We start from the raw sequence: 23,724 nt of genomic DNA, 5'->3' as shown, positions 1-23,724 counted from the left end.
TCCAGGTGTGGAGCCAGAGCCTTTTGAAGTTGGAGACCACCTGATTGAGGCTAGCAGGGAAATTTCACCTGCTGGATAAGCTGCTGGCATTCCTGCATTCCAGGTTGGAATAGGTTGACATGTACTGCTCTAGGGAGTGACTGGTTCAAACCTGAATAATGAGGAACTTACTTATTCTTGAGACTGATTCAAGTTCCCTTTTTTTTAGAAGCCTGGAATTCAAGGCCTACTTTCTCTGCAACTGTACACCCACCCCCCATTCCATCTCATCCAACCCTACTCCTCCACCTTTATCCTTTCTTTCCTGAATTCCTACAGCATTTAGGATCCCAGTCCAGGACTTGGCAAGCCCTGCCTTACTCTGCTACCTTGTTGATCAGTGTGTGTTCACCTCATCGGTCCAACTATGTTGGTTGCATCCACAAGGACGAGTCAACATTGAGCATTTCTTTTTTGAAGAATAAGATAGTTTTAATGTGTCTTTCCATAGAATGTCGATTATATAGAAAAACAGAGCAGAGAAATCTGGCAGAAAACATCTTAATTAAATGAAAAAAAGTTAACATAATCAGGCTGTCTAAAGATATAGCTGTGTGGTGGAACAGACACACTAAGGAGGCCCTGGTTCCATCTAAAAGTAAGACAGCAAGGTGACTCACACCTGTAGTCCCAGTTGACTCTGAAGGATGAGGCAAAATGATCACCAAGTGTGAGGCCAGCCTCAGCAATTTAGCCAGTCCCTGTCTCAAAATAATAATAAGTAGGTTTAGACGTAGCTCAGTGGTAGAGAGCACTCCTGGAGCATTTCTATTAAAATTGCCTGCTGCTTCCTTGAGTTGAACTGACACATAATAAAGGTTGAGTAAACATTGGGTCTTGTTAATCTTTGGGATTTGATTTAAACTCAAGGCGTAGTTGGGGAATACTCTTTCCCAGAAATGCAAGTTGGGTATCAGAAGATGACATTTGGTTAGTGTTAGACAGCCTGGTATCCAGCATGTACATCTTCATCACCATAGGAAAGGGGGAGTCTAGGAAAAGACCAGAGACTCAAGAATTTCAGAATTGTGCCTTTAGGATGAATGCCCCAGGTGTGGCCTGAACTAATCTAAAACTTCAGATTTTTCAAAATTGCCCAGTCTTTTGCAAATTAAATAATTGCATGTCTTGGGGCTGGCATTGTGGCTCAGTGGTCGAATGCTTGCCTAGCTAGCACATGCGAGGCCCTGGGTCCAATCCTCAGCACCACACAAAAATAAATAAATAGCTCAGTGACTAAGCACTCGCCTCACGGTGAGGCAGAAGATTAGATCTTCAGCACCACATACAAGAATATAAATAAATAAAACAAAGTTATTGTGTCCATCTACAACTAAAGAAATTGAAAAAATAAAATAAAGGTATTGTGTTCAACTATGACTAACACGTAAATATAAAAAATTGTTAAAAATTATAATTACATGTCTTACTGTATTTTATGGCCTTTGACGTATCTACCATAAGTGTGTGTGTTAGAGATGGAGAAGAACCTATAGATACCTTTCGTCCAAGTTTTTAATGACCTCGAAAGGTCATGCCCAATGTCATATAGGTAATAAGTGGCAGAGAGAGATAAGAATTGAGGTACTCACCTTCAAACTCAGTGCTTTTCCCAACAATTTGGGGCTAGAGTCTGGCCAATGTTCTCCCCAACTCTTGGTCTTACTCTCCTGGCAGCCTTAAGGTAAGTTTAGTTTCTTAAAAAGAATGTTGTTTTAACAGCATTGTCCTTATTTGTTCAGGCAAATTTAAAACAATGTCTGATAAGAAGGGCAGTCACCTTGACTTTGTTCCTTTTACATTATTTTGAATTTTCCTTTCCTTTCTTCACTCTCTATATGTAAGTTTCTTGTGTACCATGGGGGATTGCTTCTCTAACATGCTTCTCGACTTTTCTAGATGGTAATGACTTGTACCACCAAGTGGGAATAGCAGTAGATAGCCTTCCGTAGCTCTTCAGGATCTTGGGGAACGGGTGCACACATATTTGAACTTTGCCTTTACTCTTCACATGTGTATTTATTTTTCTATTGAAATGAAACTTCTATTTTCATTGAGTGAAGTGTAATATTCCAGAAAGAGGCTCCTTGGTTACGCCAGGGCTTCCACACTCCCTGGTGAATTGACAGGTGCCCTGGGACTGCTCTGAGGGATGCCGCTACATGTGGAGGCACTTTGTTTTCTTGTATAAAGTATTCAGAGTTTCTGAGAAAGTTACAGGACATTGATATTTTTACTTTAGCATTTCCCTTATGTGTAAAGTTGTCCTCTTTGGTAGATTTTGCCTGAGGGTCACTCCCCCTAAACACTACTAGAGTTGGCAGTTTCTCCTTTTCTTCTTCTTGCCAGGGGCCATCGCATCTTACTCTTCTCTCAGATGACCCAGATGTTGGATATTCTCCAGGACTATATGGACTACAAAGGTGACTCCCCTTGGCCACTACATCATCTGAGAATCATAAGGGGTGTGGGAAGGTTACCGAGGAAAAGGTTAAAGACAAGAAGGTGAAAAGGCTGAGGAGAGTGGACAGTGGTGTGTGAAGCAAGGATCGACAGCAGGGTAGAGACGCATGGGCAGAAGTAACACCCACATTCTCACCAGGTGATACAGGTGATGGGTATGGAGCAGACGTGAAAATGTTGAGTGGCTTCAAAAATGTGTGAGTCGAGTTTCAGTGACAAACACTTGCAGCGTCTCTCGACAGTTCAGCAGTTATGTACTTATTCAGGATTAGTAAGAAAATGAAGATTGATAGTATGGAGATCCCACAAATCAAGCAGGGGGAGGGTAAGAGCAATTATTTCTGTGACAGTAGGGAATGTAGGCAGTTACTTGAGAACTCTGCTTAATATATAATAAAATTGATGTGGGATAATGGGACAAAGCTTGAACAGAGGTTGATTTTTGAGCCTGTGGGAGATTATCAGCCTCAGAAATAACTGTTTTAAAGTTTAGTTGAGAGTGGTCTCTCAGATCTACTTGATGCCCCCCAAGTACTGCAGTAACTGGACACTTCAGCTACTGGCACATTGAGGAATCTCGAGTGCCAAAACATGACTTGAGATTGCAATTTCCCTTCCTGACCTGATGCGTGGTGACAAGTGGAGAGCCCTAGAGCTTCACTGAAAAGCAGGTGCTGGGTCATCAGGCAGGCTCCCAAGTGCTTGTCTTACTGCTTGCCTAAGTCAGGATTGTGTCTCAGCAGGCACCAACTGCCAGCATGTGGATATTTAGGGTGGCCTGGGAAGAGTCAAAACCAAATATTAACTCTGCAAATGCCAAAGACTTTGGCTGCCTGTGTTTTTAAAACCCAGGCTAGTGTGTTATGGTGATTTTTTTTTTTTTTTGTGAAGTGATGAATTGTTTCCCTAAATTTAGATCTTTCAGACTGGGGTTGTGGCTCAGTGGTAGAGCCCTTACCTGGCATGTGAGAGGCACTGGTTTGAATCCTCAGTACCACATAAAATAAGAAACAAGATCAAGTTATCAAACAGTTGAGATCTTTCCCTTGGGCTTTATTGAAAGTAGGGCAGGCTTGGGTTGGAAAGGACAAATAGGCATTGGCTTAGGAATGACTCAATTATTTTATTTCCTAAGAGTCCTTGCAAAGAGTAAGGACCTGTGTGTGGTTGTTGTCTTCTCTGTGTAAAGGCTACAGCTATGAGCATGTGGACGGTTCTGTGAGAAGCGAAGAGAGACACCTGGCCATCAAGAACTTTGGACAGCAGCCCATCTTTATTTTTCTCCTGAGCACCAGGGCAGGTAAGCCCAGGGGTGTTGAGGAAGCAGACAGGCATCCCACCACTGGTACGTTTTCCCCTCATTCTCTGAAAGGTGAGGTTCTTACCAAGAGTATTGAAAAGGAGAGAATCGAGGCACTTACGTGGCCTAGTACTGGACTTCTCGTGTGGAGCTCTTTTCTGTTCAACCTGTAAAGCTGTCATCGTGAGAAGTGAGGCTGAAACCTGGGCCTGTTGGAAAGTAATTCTAATCCACTTAGACCACTGACCGGAAATGTCCTGTTTTGTTTTGTTTTTAATTTTAGGGAAAGTTTTATTCACATTCATTTATTCTCCTTCCCAACCATGAATTTGGAAAATAAGATAATCTCTTTTCTAGTTTCCCTTCCTCCAGGAGTACCTCTGGAAGAGTGTTATAAAGTTTAATAAAGATTTGTTGTTTAAAATGTGACTAGAGTGAAACTGACAGCTATTTATGATTATTATGGTATTGTCCATATGACTTAATCATAAATAAATGACACTTGTGGTGTTTTGCCAGTTGCTTTCATATAGTATTAAATAATTTGAAATTAGTTTGGGGAATTGGAATTTTTCTTACATTCTGAATCAAAAAGCCCTAAATTAATTTTGAATTCATAATCTAAGTTCATGATCTTATTTTTTTGATGGTAATCCTGATGGAATAGATATAGGAACACAAACAGGAATGGTGTCCTTGATGAAAGAGAGATTAAAGTCCTTATGGAACAAAAGGTCACCCTTATGTAGAAAGCACTTAGTAAGTGCTTTGTACTATATGGGTCTATAAAAGAAGTGTTAGATATGATCCTTGAGTATCAGGAGATCATTTCTCCAGTGTGTGTCTTACCTCTCTCTTAAAGCCAATAATAAGATACAATCAGATTCCTTTGGTCCAGTCTCTTCCCAGGTCATATACCACACCCTGTCATTCAGTCCCGTTGTCTCATGATTAGTCTTAGGGGAAGCTCAAAAGATCTGGTCAAAGGCATGGTCAGTGTTGGGAGAGGAATTCCATTTATGCGTTTAAGATTTCATTTTTCATATTTAGAAAGCAAATGTTGGAAACATCTAAAATTAGTTAATCTCCTTGGAGGCCTTAGAGTAGATTATCTAGGAGCTGAAGCCATCCTGGACATTAGCCTTTTCCACACACTGACTGTCATACGTGCCGTCATGTTGCAGCTATAGATGTGCCGCATTTTCATTCAGTGTTTCCTTCCAGCTTTCCACGAGGTTGTTACCACATATTGCCGGCAGATGCCAGCGATAGCTTAGGAATATGTCCCAAACAACTAAATGCAGCTTAAAATATCATCTTTGGTGAACAAGGGCTGCACTAGCCACTATTAACTCAAGAGAAAGATAATTCTTATGGAACACAAATAGATTTTCGAATGAGATGACTGCCTCGATAGTTAGCATACAGTGGATAAAAAGGTTCTGGAGCCTGGCACAGTAGTGCATGCCTATAGTCCCAGCTACTCAGGAGGCTGAGGCAGGAGGATGGCTTGAGCCCAGGAATTCAAGGCTGGCCTGGGCAACACTGTGAGACCCTGTCTGTGTCCCAGGAGTAATGACCTCAGATTCTGGAATACGGGATGGAATCCTGACTGTTTCATCTTCTAGTGGTGCAACTTCAAATAAATCCCTGAATCTAGCTGTTTCCATTTCAGCATCTGCAAAATGAGAATAGTGCTAGCAAGGGCACAGGGTTGTTGTGAGGGTTAAAAGAGTCAACATATGTAAAGTGCTGTGAGCAGTGCTTGGCAGTAGTAAAGTAGAAGTGTAGCTCTTATTATTGGGTATAATAAGCCTGTCTCCGTATTCAATCATTAGTATTTCTTTATTCCAACTTTGATTTTATAGGAAGACTTCAATGAGAATGTTCCTGCCTGGCTTGTCTTACATCCAGACGGGAGTTAGTAGTCCTTGTGGAAAGGAACCCTTCATTCAGTTCTTGGAACAAGCCCTTTTAGGCTTGTTTTAGCAATGAGCTCCAATGACCCTAGCTGGAGTGTGTTCTGTACAGTTTCCACATTAATCAAAGAGAAGCCTTTGGTTTGCTTCTTAAAATTCCTGAACCCAAAGTGCTCTTTTGGCCTTTTCCTGCACCATTGGAGAAAGACCAGAGAGTTGTTGCATTGAGTGTTCTTGTCTTGAACTGATTTTACGACATCTTCTTTGATCAGTGTGGAAACCAGTACAGGAAGACACTATCAGGTTTTCTCCAGTCAGAGTCAGGTATCATCTGCTCTTCTCATAGCTAGCGTCAGGTCCTCCTACCTTGTTGAAGCTGCAAGTGTGGTCATGTGCATTTCGTACTGCCCACTGCAGACCTCTCATTGTTTTAAGATATATTTTTAGTTGTAGATGGGCACTGTTTTAGTCAGCTTTTTCACCTCTGTGACCAGAACCAACTGTGGAGGAGGAAAGTTTATTGGAGGGCTCATGGTTTCAGAGGTCTTAGTCCATAGAAGGCCGACTCCATTCCTTGGAGCTCCAGGGGAGGCAGCATCATGGCAGGAGAGTGTGACTGAGGGCAGCAGCTCACATCGTGATCAGAAAGCAGAGAGAGAGACTCCACTGTCCAGATACAAAATATACCCCTTACCCATGTGCCTGGTGAACCCCTTCCTCCAGCCACACCCACCTGCCCCAGTTACCACTCAGTTAATCCCATTAGGCATTCATTCACTGATTAGGTTAAAGCAATTTTCCAGTCATTTCTCCTCCAAACCTTCTTGCATTGTCTCACATGTGAGCTTTTGGAGGACACCACATCTAAACCATAACAGATGATACCTTTATTTCATTTATTTTTATGTGGTGATGAGGAAGGAACCCAGTGCCTCACGTGTTCTATCACTTGTGTTCTGTCACTGAGCTATAACTGCAGCCCCCAGACCTCTTATTTTTGGAGCTGTTTTCTGAAAGAACTTGTGTCCTTATTCACAGACTGAAGCAAAATCCAATCAAGGTTTTCAAACAAATATTAAATGGCTTCACGCAATTAACTTAAGCATTCTTTTCTTTTGCTTACCTCTCTTTCTGTTATAGTTGATAATTAAATTTTCCCAGTTCACACAATGAAAGGTGAGGTAGCACTTTGACCACTGTAGGGTGGTCAAAACCTGAATTTGGGGGCAGAAATGTCAGTTTGAAGGATGAAGCCAGTCAGTTGGACTGATTTCAGATTTTCAGGATGACCCAGTCCTCCCTTGTGTGTTTCTAGTTCCTTATTTGTGTGTTGCTGATCATGCTCCTTTTTTGTATGGTTTTTAGGTGGAGTTGGCATGAACTTAACAGTAGCAGATACTGTTATTTTTTTTTTGACAGTGATATTAATCCTCAAAATGACTTGCAGGCAGCTGCCAGAGCTCACTGAATTGGCCAGAAGAAGTGAGTGAGTTAGACATTGGCACCTTTCTGCTCTGTTGGCTTGCAGCTGTGCATTGGGGAGAAAGGTGGACAGGGTAGTCCTGACAACAGTGCCACGTTGGAGTTGAGAGACCACTGGGTTTGAACCCCATTGTGCTGCTGGCTTGTAGAGTCATGTTGGGGGATCAGTGGTCACATGATCAGTTCAGACTCAATTTGTTCCACAGTTAAATTCCAAAATGATTAGAAAAAAAACTTAGAATTTATTTAGTTCATGTTTCTCATGATAGATCCTAATTCAGTTTAAAAATGAAGTTAAAGCCAGTGGGTGCACATGCCTGTAATCATTATCAGCATGGGAGACTCAAGCTGGAAGATCAAGTTTAAAGCCAACCTTGCAACTTACCTAAACCCTGTCTCAAAACTTTTTTTAAGGCTAGGATATAACTTCATGGTAAAGCTCCCCTGGGTTGGGTTCCCAGTACCACAAAGAGGAAACAAAGTTGTGTTCAGCTACCCTTTGACTTGAGGTAACATGCCTGCCAGGGGTTATCCTGGCTACAGATGTAGGCCCAATAGTGGTCACTTCATCTTCCTTCCTCTTACTCTTTTGGGGAAAAGTTCAGAAAGAAGTTGAGGCCAGATTTCTCTAACAAATGCTCAGGTCCCAATGAGCAGTGTCCTTTTCATTGTTCCCTGAGTGTGGCATTTGGTTCTGCTTCCTTTTAGGTGTATCTTCCTGGCATGCTTTTTTCCCCAGCTTTGCAGACTCATAACACTGCTCTCATTTGACTCCCGTACAGGGCTGTGGAAGTGATTCGGCTGATTGGCCGAGACACCGTGGAAGAAATAGTTTATAGGAAAGCAGCCTCCAAACTGCAGCTCACCAACACGAACATAGAAAGAGGCCATTTTACTCTGGGAGCCCAGAAACCTTTGGCTGATACTGACCTCCAGGTAAAATGTGTTCTTTTTAGAGTCTCATGATTTATAACCAGCACTCTCTGTGGATGAGAATGCAAATAAAAAGGACCAGCATTAACCACTCATTGTTGCAAATTACACATTTTTTCATTGGCCTAATTCTCACCTTCTTAGTACCTAACTACATGCAAGGTGCCATACTAGCTAAAACTGAGGGTGGCATTTAAAGGCAGAGAAAATAGAATAAAGAGAATGAGCTTTGAACCATCTAACTTGGATTGAAATTCACATCTTATCCCTTATTGGATATATGACTTTGAGCATGAAACTGAACATCATGGCTTAATCTTTTCATGGCTTCTAAAGATGAGTGTGCCACGAGTTACCTCAGAGAGAATTTGTTTTAAGTTCTTTTTTCTTCTTCCTTTTTTTTTAAATCTGTGAAGATTAGTTCCATACCTCCTCCTTAATCCCAGACCCTTTGAGTAGTGACTTACAGTACTCATTCCATACTCAGAGATGAGTGAACAAGATTAGGAATTCAAAATTATGCCATAGGACATAGGGGTGAAAGCACTAGAGTTAATTTGCTTGAAGATGGAAAAATTAGATGGGAGTCAAATGCTGGCTTAGAATATTCTAGAGAGCTCTCTTTTGGTAGGAGGCCTTTGAGATAAAATTGAACCTATATTATAATATACCCCAGGTCCTTTTGAGGGATTAGATGCAGAGAGATCAACCCCTAGTATCTAGCATGATTCAGGCATGAAGAGAGTAATAAATGTCTGACAAAAGGTAGTAGCTGTGGGAAGGTCTGCTGTAGGAAACTGCAGAGAAATGACAGGAGTTGGCTCTTGTTTTGAGGCAGGCAGTGAGAGAGAGCAAGTTCAAAGATGGCTTTAAGCCTTTAAGCCTGAAAGATGAGAGTAGAAAGTAGGAAGATAGGGATAGAAATTAGAAAGATGAAAATAATGTAGGCTTTAGTCAACAGAGTTTGTATTAAAAATCAATATAAATTATTGTTAGAGGGAGACTCAGAAGAGAAAGGAATTAGAAAAGTTTGCAAGAAAAACCAGGCCTTAAAAGGATCAGCTTATCAAACAAAAAATTCAAGAGGTATGTGAAAGGGGAAAAATTACACAGTATCACAAGCAGAATTATCAAATTCACAACTAGCCCATGCATGAGTTAAAAATGTCAATTTTCTCACATATGTATCTTTACACATCAGCATTGGAGACAGGGATGGTGCTGTTTTTGTTAGGGAGTCATTGACCTGCAGGAAAGGGTCACAGATTTGGGGGTACTAGAACCTGAAAGAAGAACCCTAGGTTTTGTTTGTTTGCTTGATTTTTGTTTATCTTAGAGAGTAACTGTGGAGTGTTTGGCCTTTTCTGTTTTGAGTCTTCTGCATGCTCATCTGTCATGGTGGCCGGGCATGCTGTGCATTTTATTTTCACACTATTGAAGAGGCAATTTCAAATGGAAGGTGAAGGCTTGAGAGAGAGGTACGTGTACACTGTAGGTGTCTAAATACACTTCTTCACAGGACCTTGGGGGAGGAGCTCATCATGGGCTATTGTGAAGGCACAGGCATCAGGAGTTAGAGGAGATGAATTCTCAGATGCTCGACGCTTCCCCAGTGGAGGGAGCTCCAGGCATTCAATCAGGGGTTTCCCTGTGACATTGGCTGCTAGCACATCATTGTGAAATGCACAGGCACAAACTTTGCCATGGGACCAGATCCTTGGGCCAGTACAAACTATTGGCTGTGGGAGAGGACCTTGGTGGGACTTCCTGCCCAGGCCATGGCAAGAAATCACATTCTGGTTCTGTCTTGATTCTTTCCTCGCCACCAGACTGTGAGTTATTTATGGTTGCCAAGAACAAGGGTGATAACTCACTGCCTTGTCTCAAAATACAGCAGGACATTTTTTAAGTTATTAAAAGAATCTAATAGTAAAAGACGTGGTTCTGGTTTGACAGATCTAAGCAGTATAGAGCAGTGAAGGCCTGAAAAAGGAAAGCAGGTTCCTTGTCTTACCAGGAGAACACAGCAGAAACAGAGAGCAGATAAAGATGCGGTGAGCACTTATTGAATGCTTACTATGTGCTAAGCATGTGTGACGCACACTTTTTCCAGTTGTTTCAGAAGAAGAATAACAAAAAAATGAGATAGACGTCTTTATCTCCATCTTAAGAAATTTTCCAAACATCAGGTTCATGACTCTAATCCGAGCACTCTTTAACTTCCAACTACATGCTCTTAGTTGCTGTAATAAAGTGGTTTTCATTTAAAAAATGGGTAGTTCCTTAAAGACACTTTGTGAGTGAGCAGTAGCGAGGGAAGCCAGGAGACTTAGTCCAAGGAGTGGAGGGGGAAGGGTCCCAGTATGGACTGAGCCTCATCATAAATACTTGGCTTTCTTCTGTTTTGGGTACTAAATGCCAAAGCCATTTGGCTTGGTTATAAATATAGGTACACCAAGGTTAAATATAAATATATCAGGTGTGGTTTTGCTTAGTTTTTGTCATAGTTTTCATCTCAGGTATTTTCAAGCTGAAGTTTCCAAATTACAGAATAGGCAATCTAGAGATAACTAACCAAATCTAAAAGGGCAGAATGAAAATGAAGTCCCATGATGTGGATCCCAATTGGTTCAGAATTCCTAAGAGAGAGTACTTAGGGAGGTGGAGAGTTGCAGGTAGCAAGTGAAGCCAGGTAACATATCTAAGAGTCTGGTTCCTGCAGCCGTAGGAAGTAGGCTGAGTCTGTCCCCTAGGGGGAGCAAGAGGGCAGGATGGGGAGTGCCCCAGGACTGTCCAGGAAGATTGAAATTGAGAAAGGCTTGGGGTCTGGTGATCAGGGTGGTCATGGTTTTGCCAAAGTGGGTACCGTAAAGCACTGTAGTAGCAAAGTGGCTTGGCAAGGACAGGTGGCAGCTCATGGTGAGATGAGGTGTTCAGTGGCACCTTCTCTTTAGGGTTAGTTTGGCAGTGGGAGAGGTAAGAAGGTAGCCAGCAGGGTCTCTGACTTCTCTCGACTACTGGAAGTGCCTGTAGAAAATGCTGGTGAGAGTGCTAGAGAAGATGCTGGGGATCATCTTATCTGCCCCCACTCCTCAAAAAAATTGGAGGCCAAAAAGTTTTTTTGGTATTGTAAATAATTGTCAAAGTCAACATCTCTGATCATCATTCATCACCTCTCTGCTTATTCCTCATCCAACTCCAGAACAGCCTGGCAGGTGTCATTTGTGATGGAAGAGAAGAAAGTCCGTCAGGGGGTCATTTAGACACTTAGCGAGTCACACATCCTCACCTGTGTTATGAGAACTAACTGGATCTCTCGTTTTCTTCATTCAAGTTGAGTGAAATACTGAAATTCGGCTTGGATAAACTGCTCTCTTCTGAGGGGAGCACCCTGGAGGAGGTAGACCTGGAGTCCATCCTGGGAGAGACAGAAAATGGCCAGTGGGCCTCTGGTGCCCTGCCTGCAGCTGGAGGAGGGATCAGAGAGCAGGAGGAAGGAAGTGAGTTGGGCTTAGGTGAGCCAATGACTCCGTCACCTCAAGCTAGGGTGTGAGTGAGATGCGTCCCCATGGGAAGTCCTGTGTCCTGCCCCGGGGACCTCTCTTCCTACCCAGCCCTGTAGTCATCTGTGACATTCTTAAGGCTTCCTGGTCCAAGAACTGCCAGAGTAATCGTTGTTCCCTTGAAGCTGGACTTTGAATCCAAGGAATGATATTAATGTTTATGGTCCTGTCAGTCTCAAGGATTAAATTTGAACCTTTTCTCCCTTGACGCAGACATCTTCTTTGGAGTTTATTTGGTGAAACCTGCTATCTTTATGATGGTGCTTTGCACAGTGATTCCTTTTCTCAATAGTAGAATGTTTTTTAAATTGCAACTAATATTTATGGACATTTATTGTGTTCATCAACAGTACTTACTATGTCATGTGCTTTAGGTCTTTTAAGACCCATGAGGTGGGGGCTGGGGTCGTGGCTCAGCGGTAGAGCACTCACCTCGCATATGCAAGGGCCTGGGTTCGATCCTCAGCACCACATAAAAACAGAAGTAAAATAAAGGCATTGTGTCCAACTTCAACTAAAAAAATAAATATTAAAAAAAAAGACCCATGAGGTGTAGGAGATCATTTTGTCTTCCTTTTTCTTTTTTCCCGAATTTTTTTTTTAAGTTGGAGATAGATAGCATGCCCTTATTTTATTTTTTTAATGTGGTGGTTAAGGATCGAGCCCAGTGCCTCACACATGCTGAGCAAGCACTCTGCCACTGAACTACAGCCTTAGCCCCAATATTTATCTTTTTGTCCATTTTCTGTTCTGAAATATTTGAATTTCAGACTTGAAAGGGGTTTTGTTTTGTTTTTTCTTTTTCTCATGATCATTTTTAAAATGTCTGTTCTCCTGTATCAGCAACAGGGAGTCAATATGGGATGGTGTGAGAGGGTTTTTACTGATCTTTTTTAAAATCTTTTTATTCATATATGACAGCAGAATGCATTATAATTCTTATTATACATATAGAGCACAATTTTTCATATCTCTGATTGTATACACAGTATATTCACACCCAGTTCGTGTATTCATACCTGTAATTTGGATAATAATTATCACATTCCACCATCATTAATAATCTCATGCCTCCTCCCTTCCCCTCCAACCCCTCTGCCCTATCTAGAGCTTGTTGTTACTCCCATCTCCCACTCTCTATCCCACTATGAATCAGCCTCCTTATATCAAAGAAAATATTCGGCATTTGGTTTTGGGGGATTGGCTAACTTAGCATTATCTTTTCTAACTCCATTCATTTACCTGAAAATGCCATGATTTTATTTTCTTTTATTGCTGAGTAATATTCCATTATGTGTGTGTGTGTGTGTATACATACACACACACACACACACATACACCACAGTTTTTAATCCATTCATCTATTGAAGGGCATCTAAGTTGGTTCCACAGTTTAGCTATTGTGAATTGTGCTGCTATAAATATTGATGCAGCTGTGTCCTGTAGTATGCTGTTTTTAAGTCCTTTGGGTATAGATGGAGGAGAGGGACAGCTGGGTCAGATGGTGGTTCCATTCCCAATTTTCCAAGTAATCTCCATACTGCTTTCAATATTGGCTGCACCAATTTGCAGTCCTATCAGACTGCAACACTTAGAGTGGTTTTGATTTGCATCTCTCTAATTGCTAGTAATGATGAACATTTTTTCATGTATTTGTTGACTGATTGTATATTATCTTCTGAGAAGTGTCTGTTCAGGTCCTTGGCCCATTTATTGATTGGGTTATTTGTTTTTTTGGTGTTTAGCTTTTGAGGTTCTTTTTATACCCTAGAGATTAGTGCTCTATCTGATGTGTGAGGGGTAAAGATTTGCTCCCAAGATGTAGGCTCTCTATTCACCTCACAGATTTGTTTCTTTTGCTGAGAAGAAACTTTTAGTTTGAGTCCATCCCATTTATTGATTCTTGATTTTAATTCTGGCACCAAAAGAGTCTTATTAAGGAAGTTGGAGCCTAAGCCCACATGATGGAGATTAGGGTCTACTTTTTCTTCTATTAAACGCAGAGTCTCTGGTTTTATTCCTAGGTCCTTGATCCATTTTGAGTTGAGTTTTGTGCATGGTGAGAGATAGGGGTTTAATTTCATTTTGTTGCATATGGATTTCAAGTTCTCCCAGCACCATTTGTTGAAGATGCTATCTTTTCTCTAGTGCATGTTTTTGGTACCTTTTTCTAATATAAGATAATTGTAGTTTTGTGGGTTAGTCTCTGTGTCCTCTGTTCTGTACCATTGGTCTACCAGTCTGTTTTGGTGCCAATACCATGCTGTTTTTGTTACTATTGCTCTGTAGTATAGTTTAAGGTCTGGTATAGTGATGCCACCTGCTTCACTCTTCCTGCTAAGGATTGCTTTAGCTATTCTGGGTCTCTTATTTTTCCAGATGAATTTTGTGATTGTTTTTTCTATTTCTATGAGGAATATCATTGGGATTTTGGTTGGAATTGTATTAAATCTGTATAGCGCTTTTGGAAGTATGGTCATTTTGATAATATTAATTCTGCCTATCCAAGAGCAAGGTAGATCTTTCTATCTTCTAAGGTCTTTTTTGATTTCTTTCTTTAGGGTTCTGTAATTTTCATTATATAGATTTTTCACCCTTACTGACCTTCTTAATTCAAGAGTTCCTTCTAGCCTGGCACAGTGGTGCACACCTGTAATCCCGGTGACTCCAGAAGCTGAGGATCATGAGTTCAAATCCAGCCTCAGCAAAAGTGAGGCACTCAGTGGGAACCTGTCTCTATTAAATACAAAATAGGGCTGGGGTGTGGCTCGGTGGCTCATGCCCCTGAGTTCAATCCCCAGTACCTCCCTCCCCACCCCACCCCACCCCGCCCAAGAAAAAGAGTTCTTTCTCCCATCAATACAGAGAAGCACAATGGCTTCAGTAGGGTGCTTCCTTTACTGGTAGGGAAGGGGCTGGGCGAGGCTTTTGGTTTTGTCCTTCTGAATTTTCTCCCATTGCTTCTCTCTTTCTCCCTGCCATAGACTGTCGAAGGCTGTCTGCATTACCTCTTTATCACCCGAGAGCAGAGCGCCCCCAGATGTCTGACTGCATCTCCTTCCAGCCCTTCCTTTGAATTCCTAAGCAGCCACTGCTCTGAACTACCAATCTCAGATGTCCTCATTGCTCTCCCTTCCTGGGGTGACCTCATTCTGGAGGATGAACTTTATCTGTCTGGCACTGCTAGAGCTCCACTGTCCTGCTCCTGTGCAGATTCCGTCTGCCTCCCCAGACCAGTGAGGGCTTCAGAGCTCAGCTGGTTTGGGATGTTCATTCTCTGTTTACCTTCAAGTGGAAGTTTATAGTAGTTCCCGACTCCTAATTTTTTGGTAGGCTTAGATTAGGGGAGGTTTGATTATCCTTGTTGACTGGTGTGGTTTTTATGGAATATATGGAGAATTAAAAATCTAGGCAACTGGCATTATTTTACAGAACATAGTTCTTGGACTTTTCTTGTGTTTTATCTTAAAAATTTGTTATGATAGTATCACATTTATATTCTTCAAGAACTCTTTCTTGTTCTCAGCTTGTTGTTTTAGTCGTATCCTATTCCCATTTCAAGGATATAATATCCTCCCCGAGGACATTTATTGTAGCTTTTTAAAATATATCTCAGGGAGGATATTTATTATATCTTTTCAAAAAGTGTTACCCTGCCCACTGTATTATCTCTTTTTGCTCCATTTGCTTTTCCTTCTTCCTCTTCTTTTTAAAAATTTTGTTTTGGAGTCTCTTGTTCTTGTTAGCAGTTTACCTGAAACATCTGGTGTCCTGTCTGATCAGGGTGCTGGTGAAATGCCCCAAAGCTGACAGGCAGCTCTGTTGTGAACAGGTGGGTGGCCTTTGGGCCTCATGCCAACAGCACTGGTTAGCAAGCCAGCTTTTGCACTGGGGGAGCTTTTCAGACAGCCAGATTTGAAGATTTCACTGGACAACTCATCATATCCTAAGACGAGTCCTATACCATTACAGTGAAATTGTTGGTTTAAATTGGAAAGACAGGGAGCTGAGGGCTCATGGTGCTCCTGGTGTTTAGTGTGCGGATCCTCTCTGTTCCTCCATACTGTGAGGACTGAAAGGGTTCCTGCAGTCAGCCCCAGCTAGATACCAGTGTTTTGGTTCCACAGCTCTCTGAATCTGTTGTTCTCTTCTTATCCACTTTTTATCTTCCAAAGAATTCATGCACTGTTTCATCTACCATTGCCTCATATCTTTTTAGAAATCTGTGTATTGTCCTTTAGCTGTTTCAGGTGAGAGAAAAAATAGATATGTGTGTGGTCATATTTTTAAGTTGTATTTGATTACCTTAGTACCAAGTTTCCACCCTTTTCTATACTCATCTAGATTGACTTTATTTACTAGAACAAAATAAAATTACAGTGTTTTCAGAAAGATAATTATATATCTCAGTCTACCTACAAAAAATTACATTTTTGCAGACAGTTTAACTGTTGGATTCTCTAGTTGGATTAAAATTTGGAATGTTGTCTTCGATGACTGTCTTGATTCTCTTTGTGGTAGATGGTTCCTCTGGCAGGACCCACATGAGGGTCTAGACCTGTGGGCTCCAGCTGCCTCTTCAAAACAGAGTGAAGACATAAAGCATGGTTAAAAATAACAAAGGAATATGAAAGAGGAGTAGTTAGAGCAGCCCATTCACAATTAAGTATAAAGTAAGGTAGCTTTATCTTTAATGCCAAGTTTTTTAAAAAGCACAGTTATATGGTAAGCTGAGAATTTCATGCAGTATGATACTACATAATGTTGATCATAATTGAAACTTCTCAGCCCTTTATGTTTTTTCTACTTGTTGATAGAGTGCCTCTTTGAGAGCCCCCTGCTGATTTAATTAGCAAATGCCAATTAGAATTATGGCTGGTTAGATTTGGGTACAAGTGTGAAGCAGTTGATCTCTTGAGAATGAAAATGTTTTGCTTTCATACTCTCTGGGGAAAACATACTTGTAGCTGATTTCATAATGCTGTGAAAATACATTATTTGGTAACATGTGCTATTACATACATTTTACTTTTGACTTATTATTCTACCTGTCTGTGTTTACTAGTCTTGCCTGGTTATCACTTGATTCATGATCTTGGCAGACCACCTAGCCTCATTGGGCCTTAGTGTCTTCATCTGTAAAATGGTGCTATTAATGTCTGCTTTACTCTTTTACACAGCTGCAAAAATCAAATGTGATACTAGATGTGAAATTGCTCTGATAGCATAAAGTGCTACTTAAGAATATTCTATTGGCTGGGGGTGCCACTCAGTGTCAGAGCTCTTGCCTAGCATTTGTGAGTCCCTGGGTTTGATCCCCAGCACTGCAAAAATTAAAGAAAGAAAAAAGATTATACTACTGTTCTTATTGTTTTTGCCATGATTATTTGCAAGCTTTTTTCTACTTTTCCATACACACTAATCTACTGAAAAGAACATATTGATCTTAGAATTAGAAAAACCTGCCATGTTCATTTTGTAGCAGAAAGAGTTGGAACCATTTAATCCCTGTGTGAGTCTCAGTTTCCCCTTTCATAAGTGGGGTTAGCTATAACATGATTGATGTAAAAAACATGAAGATGCTTTGTGAGATCTGTAAAGAATATTATAAATCCAAGGGATTATTTTTTTGTGATTTTTTTTTCATTTTTTCATAGAATTGCCACTTGTTCCTTTTAATATTATAGAAAAAGGGAAAAAAGAGTATTAAAAGTGTGTTTGGGATTAAAAAGTAGAGATTTTATTAGCGGTTCTTAAAAGTCAGTGAGATTTACACTGGGAATAGTTGTGGAATGAATGAGTGATTTGAGACTCAGCAGGGTAGAGGGATCCAGCAGAGATTCCCATATCATCTTGGATAGACCCGAAAGGGTTTTAAGCCAATGCTCTGTCCTTTGAAAAGTGAACATATGTAGAACCCAAACTTATCAGTGTAGTGCAACAGGAAATGGAATGCCTTCATCACAAGCTGGTCTTTGCCCTTCAGAGTAAGGGCTATTCTCTTATTCACCTAGTTATTGCTTTGAATAGCATTAACCTGTCTTTCAATGTCTTAACATTTCTCACTTTGTGTTTTATGTTCTTAGAAAGCCATATGTACTTATTCAAAGGTAAAGATTATTCTAAAGAGGCCAGTAAGGAAGACAGAAAATCATTTGAACAACTGGTGAATCTTCAGAAAACCCTTTTGGAGAAAACAAGTCAAGAAGGCCGGTTACTCCGAAATAAAGGCATTGTAAGAGCTGTTAATTTTTGTGAAATCATAATTCCAAAAAATTATATCTTAGGATGATTTGTTAAGAAATAAGTGTCTGTTAAAATATAGCAAATTAACTGAACCCTACATAAAAATATAGTATAAAAAACATTAACAAGATGAGTATATTATACCATTTAATACAGGTAAAAGTAGGCCTGTCCCTCTTCTAGCCACCCTAAAGGGATCACCATGTTACATCAAAATACCATATCCTGCTGTTGATAATCATGACCCTGTTTCATTAAGAGATGATGGCAATCATAACCGATACATGTAATGTTCACAGTATTTTGTGCTTAAAATGTATTTTCTAAATGTTAGCTATCATTAAGATAATCATGCTAAAATACTGTATTAAAAGGAATTGTACATTTGTAGAAAGATTCGTGTTAAAATTATTTAAACTTTAAATCCCATCCTACGGTGTATGCTTTCAATCAAAGAAAAAAGTAAGCACCTTATTACTAATGAGATGAATCAAAATGACTAGCAGCCATGCTAGTGCTTTGCGCGCCGTGCCAGTGCAATGCAAAATATGAATGTTAAATTGGATTACCTGGCGGCCAGTGCCCACCACACAGGGATGCTGTGCTCTGTGAGATCCCACGCGAGTCACCTCTGTAGAGTGTGCTTCAGGGTGAAGGAGACGTGAGAGGATAGGACGTCTCTGACCTTCTGGGCTGTGGTCCTGTCTTTCCCACAGGTTCTTATCCCAGGCCTAGTGGAGGGGTCCACCAAAAGGAAGCAGATTCTGAGCCCAGAAGAACTGGAGGAAAGACAGAAAAGAAGACAAGAAGCAGCAGCCAAGAGAAAGGGATAATAGAGGAAAAGAAGAGGGCAAAGGAAGAGGCTGAACATAAGAAAAAGTATGTCCATAAAGTACTGTGGTTTCCAGTTACGTAGGTCTCGTCTCCTCTGCTGGATTGTGGAGAAGGGAAGGATATTCATATGGGAAATTTAATATTTTTTTAAGAGAGAGAGAGAATTTTTAAATATTTATTTTTTAGTTTTTGGTGGATACAACATCTTTATTTTTATGTGGTGCTGAGGATCGAGCCCAGCGCCTTGTGCATGCCAGGCAAGCGCGCTACTGCTTGAGCCATATCCCCAAGCCCTTAATATATTTTTGATGGAAAAAAAGTATGTCTGTGTTACTAACCAAGCTGAGGATCACAGTTGGCAAAGGATTCCACAATTGAACATCACTTAAAAATTCAAAAAAGTATCAACCTGGTAGTTCTTGTTGGTAACAGAATACTTTTTTTTTTTTGGATTAGGGATTGAACCTGGGACACTCTACCACGATCTACTTCCCCAGTTCTTTTTCATTTTGAGCCAGCTCTCACTGAGTTATCCAGCTGGCCTCTAACTTGTGATCCTCTTGCCTCAGCTTCCGGAATAGCTAGGATCGCAGGTGTGCACCACCACGCCTGACTCCACAGAACACTTTTTCAAAGATTCAGCTTTAACGTTGAGTCCACTTTAGTGAGAAGTCTTGAGTACCTAAAGCAGAGAAACAAGAAATTCTAAAAATTTTATTATAGTTGACAAGGAATTGTTTATTTGAACAGTCCCTTTTAGTCATGTACTTAAAAACAGGGACATTTGGTGGCTGCTCAGTATTGAAGTGTAATAAAGAGACAGTTGGGCTGATCACTAAAACTTGTTTATTCACAGTTGAGCAGAAAACTTCAGTCGGTGAGTTTGTGATTGCATCTCACTTGGCAGTTACTATTTGGAATAGCAGTGCAGAATGTGCTCAAAGGAGAGGTCACTTTTCTCTTCTCTCTGGCCTATTGAAGGGTGGCTTGGTGGAAGTCCAACAACTACCAGTCCTTCTGCCTGCCCTCTGAGGAGAGTGAGCCTGAAGACCTGGAGGATGAGGAAGACAGGGGTGCTGCCAAGCTAGGCTGCGAAGACCCAGACCCAGCCTCCATCAAGTACGTCATCGGTGACATCACACACCCTCAGGCCCAGGCTGAGGACGCCTTCATTGTGCATTGTGTAGGTACGAGAAGTGGTGTGGGACAGGGAGGGTGCCTCGTCTTCATGGTGCCAAGAAAGGGAGAGGATGAGGCACAGTCATGGCTTAAGGGCTGGTCCCAGTGCACTGTCATGTGGCCAGAAATGCATGGCTTATAGAATCAGCCCTTCGGTTTACCTGGTTAAGTTACCCACTCTCCCTGAGTGTCAGCCTCCTAATCTATGTTAATGGGACAATATCTGTCTCATCCTCTGCACAAATTTTTTAAGAGGGTGAAATAAGGCTGCATTTTAGAAGAAAACTGTATTCTCTGAGAAACTCCCTGTGTGTTCCCCTGACAACCTTTGCATGTTCTGTATCCTCTGCCAGGAACCCTACTTTCCCAAATAATTCCATCAAGCATTGTTCAAATGTCTGCTTGTAAAACAGTCTGTATGTTGCCTCTGTTACCCTGTCCTATTTGTACACTACTTAACCTTTATTCCCTCCTGGTGTATTAACGTGTGTCTTTGACCGTCTCGTTGCATTAGAATATAAGCTTAATGGAAGAGGACTGTGTGTGTGCATGTGTGCTCACTGTATCACCCCATACCTAGAATGTCATCTGACGTGTGGTACAGGTACATGAGTAGTTGTGGTGTGAATGAGTATAAATATCAGGTGCCACCCAGCTCCATTAGTGTGAGCTTGAATGAGTCATTCAACATTTTCTCTTCCTTGCTTGTAAAACGGGAGTTGTATGCTGTGGTATTAACAGTGCTTGTCACTGCCGTGTTCCATCCACTCTCCACTCTCCAGAGTTATAGACCCACCAGAGATTTCTGCTTCTTCTTAACACTCATTTTTGAGCTGCCTTTCTGTTATGATGACCAGGTGTATCTTTCAGAAAACCTGAACATATTTGGGAATCCAACTATGATTCTCTTAGGAGATCAGATATATCGTTCCTTCCCTTTGAAAAAATCATTCTTCTACAAGCCTATCTTGTGTGATTTTGTTTTTCTAAATTGTGGGCTTGACTTTGCCTCTTACAGATGAAAATTTTCTTTCTTCCGCCAGATGACTCTGGCCGCTGGGGCAGAGGTGGCTTAGTCACGGCTCTGGAAGCACGATCAGCTGAGCCAAGAAAAAAATATGAGCTGGCAGGAAAAATGAAAGGTAAGAAACAGAACAATGGAATAAGACAGGAAAAGACACTCAGGATGGTATTGGGGTTAGCTAGCCCTCAAGAAGACTTAGGAGAGCCAATTGGGATCGGAATTCTGTCATCTCTCTGCCTGTTTTCTCATCTGTAAGGTACATACTTTGTCACTCCTACCCTGTGGGACTACAGTGAAGATAATGTAGGTATTTTGAAAAATGTCAATTGCTGCATCTTCAAGTATTAGAATAAAGATTGTTTCATCCAACTCATGTCATCTTCATAAGGGAATATCCCATAAAAATGTCAGAGAGCTATAGGAGAGAAATGCAACACACTATTAAAACTGGTGGGTGGTGGGTCAGGTTTGTGCTAGGTGGATTATGAGGTCAGCAGAGCCTGGGTACAACACTCCTTGGAGACAGAAATAAGGCTGTTTGGGACTAGGAGAACTTAGAAGACTAAGAAGTATTGTCCTTTGTCACACAGAAGGGAAAAAGCCACCACCTTTACGTGGCAAGGTTGCCACATGTCAGCAAGAGTAAGATGATCACTGAGGTCATTTTCTGCGGTTGAGCAGTCTCGGGACCTTGTCCAACAAAGAAGGGCCCTCCAGATATCTTAGAGACTGGTTTTCCTAATTCTTTTGCCCAGTTCTCTAAAGTAAAGAGAAAAATAAGGATGTAAAACACATTGCTGAAAGAAGGGTTTGGTGTGTGTTGAAACAGCCAACCCAGATCTAGATCTTGACTTGGCAGGATTCAAAACAAAAGCAGAAATGTGCAGAGAACCCAGGAGCAGTCAGAGCCAGAGGTGCCGACTGAGGTCCCTGTTGGAAATCGTGTTGGAGAAATGAGAGGGCAGAGAACAGTATGTGGAAAACTTTTGGAGCGAAGAGGAGACAGTAAGAATTTTCAGAAAAATAAGAGAACCTTGAGAATGTAGTATTTTGAAGTAAAGGTTTTGCTTATTTAAATTGAAGTATTTCAGATTTTTTTAAAAACTGGATATTTTGTATACCTTAATGAGATACCTTGGGAATGGGATCAGGTCTAAACACAAAATTCACTTATATTTCACATAAAACTAATGGACATAGCCTGAAGGTAGTTTCATACATTATTTTTAGTGCACTGTGCATCACATGAGGTCTAATGTGGAATTTTCCACTTGTGGCATCATAACACTGTTAAAAATTTGGGATTTGGGAGGATTTGGGATTTCTGGATTAGGGATGCTGCTCAACCTTTGTAAGGGAAGAGAGAATATTAAGAAGGCAAAGTGGTTTACAGTGTCAGACTCTGAATTAGTATACAGGGTAAAAATGGGAGTTCATAACTTACTTTAATCTAATGTATGAAGTATGATATGTCAAGAGATTTGTAATGTTTTGAACAACCAATAAAAAAAAAGAATTGGGAAAAGGCCACTGGATTCAACCCATGATCAGTCACATGACCTTGGAGCACTTTGAGGAATGTGAGGACTGTCACCTGGTTGTATAGATTTAAGGTAAAAGTGGTCAGTAAGAAAATGGAGTTGGAAGGTGTACACTCTTTTCTGAAGAAGGATTTATATTTTTTAATCTTTTTTTGTAGTTGTAGATGGACAGAATGCCTTTACTTTATTTTTTTATTTTTATGTGGTGCTGAAGATTGAACCCAGTGCCTCATGCATGCTAGGCAAGCTCTACCACTGAGCTATAGCTCCAGCCCCATGAAGAAGGATTTAAATAGCCTAGATCAGAGTAGGTGGAACTGGAACAAGGCTTCCTGGAATGGTAAGAGTTATCTGGGGTCTGGGAAGATGGGTTGAATTTGAATAGGTAGATAGAATGGCAAGAGATGCCTAACAGTTTCACATTCTTTTTGGTATCCCTATAGTATTTACTGTTCCCAAATCATTGCACAGTCCCCACGCATGGGCCAGGCATAGGCCAAGGAACAGCAGAGTTCACTTGTAAAGGGAAGGTTGGCCACATCATTGAAGACCATACATGGCTTGTCTAGGGGATACGTTCTAAGTAGGACAACATCCAGTGGATCACGGCTAGACATACAGGAAGCCTGATCAGAAGAATGGCATAGCAGGGCTGGGGCTGGGGCTCAGTGGTGGAGCACTTGTCTAGCATATGTGAGGCACTGGGTTCGATTCTCAGCACTGCATATAAATAAATAAAGGTCCATTGTCACCTAGAAAAAAAAATTAAAAAGAAAATGATGTAGCAGAGCCAATATTTTAGAATTAAAAGATTTGGGTGTGCAAGATATCTACCTTTTTAGTTTAAACAAATAGTTTAAACTGGGTTATGTAGAGCCCAGAATTAAAGGAGCACATCTGCCTAGAATGTCAGTTTGATTTGATTTGTATGGGGTAGGAAAACATGCAAATAGGTAGCCGTAGTAGAATGCAGAATTTGAATGATGTGAGACAAACACTAAGACTTCCAAAGGCATTTCAGGCTCATAGAAGTCCTCCACACCTCCCTACCCAGAGATGCCTCTAGCACTTGCTTTCCTTCTCCGTTGCCTGTAGGGCACTTGGCTGGTGACGTTTGGGGAATACTGAGTTAGCAGAACATGAAAAATTCAGGAGGGAAGCAGATGAGAACCTGGCTAAGGCGGTGACCGAGGTCAGGAGA

General features: G+C 41.1%; 1 pseudogene; it reads left to right on the top strand.

The window, feature by feature from the left end:
- LOC143388122 (chromodomain-helicase-DNA-binding protein 1-like) overlaps positions 1 to 23,724 on the top strand; it is a 48,201-nt pseudogene that overhangs the window by 21,793 nt on the left and 2,684 nt on the right.

The sequence above is a fragment of the Callospermophilus lateralis genome, unplaced genomic scaffold (assembly GCF_048772815.1).
Source record: "Callospermophilus lateralis isolate mCalLat2 unplaced genomic scaffold, mCalLat2.hap1 Scaffold_406, whole genome shotgun sequence".
Classification (NCBI taxonomy): Eukaryota; Metazoa; Chordata; class Mammalia; order Rodentia; family Sciuridae; genus Callospermophilus; species Callospermophilus lateralis.
Note: the sequence above shows the minus strand (reverse complement) of the source record. Positions and strands in the feature narration are given on the sequence as shown.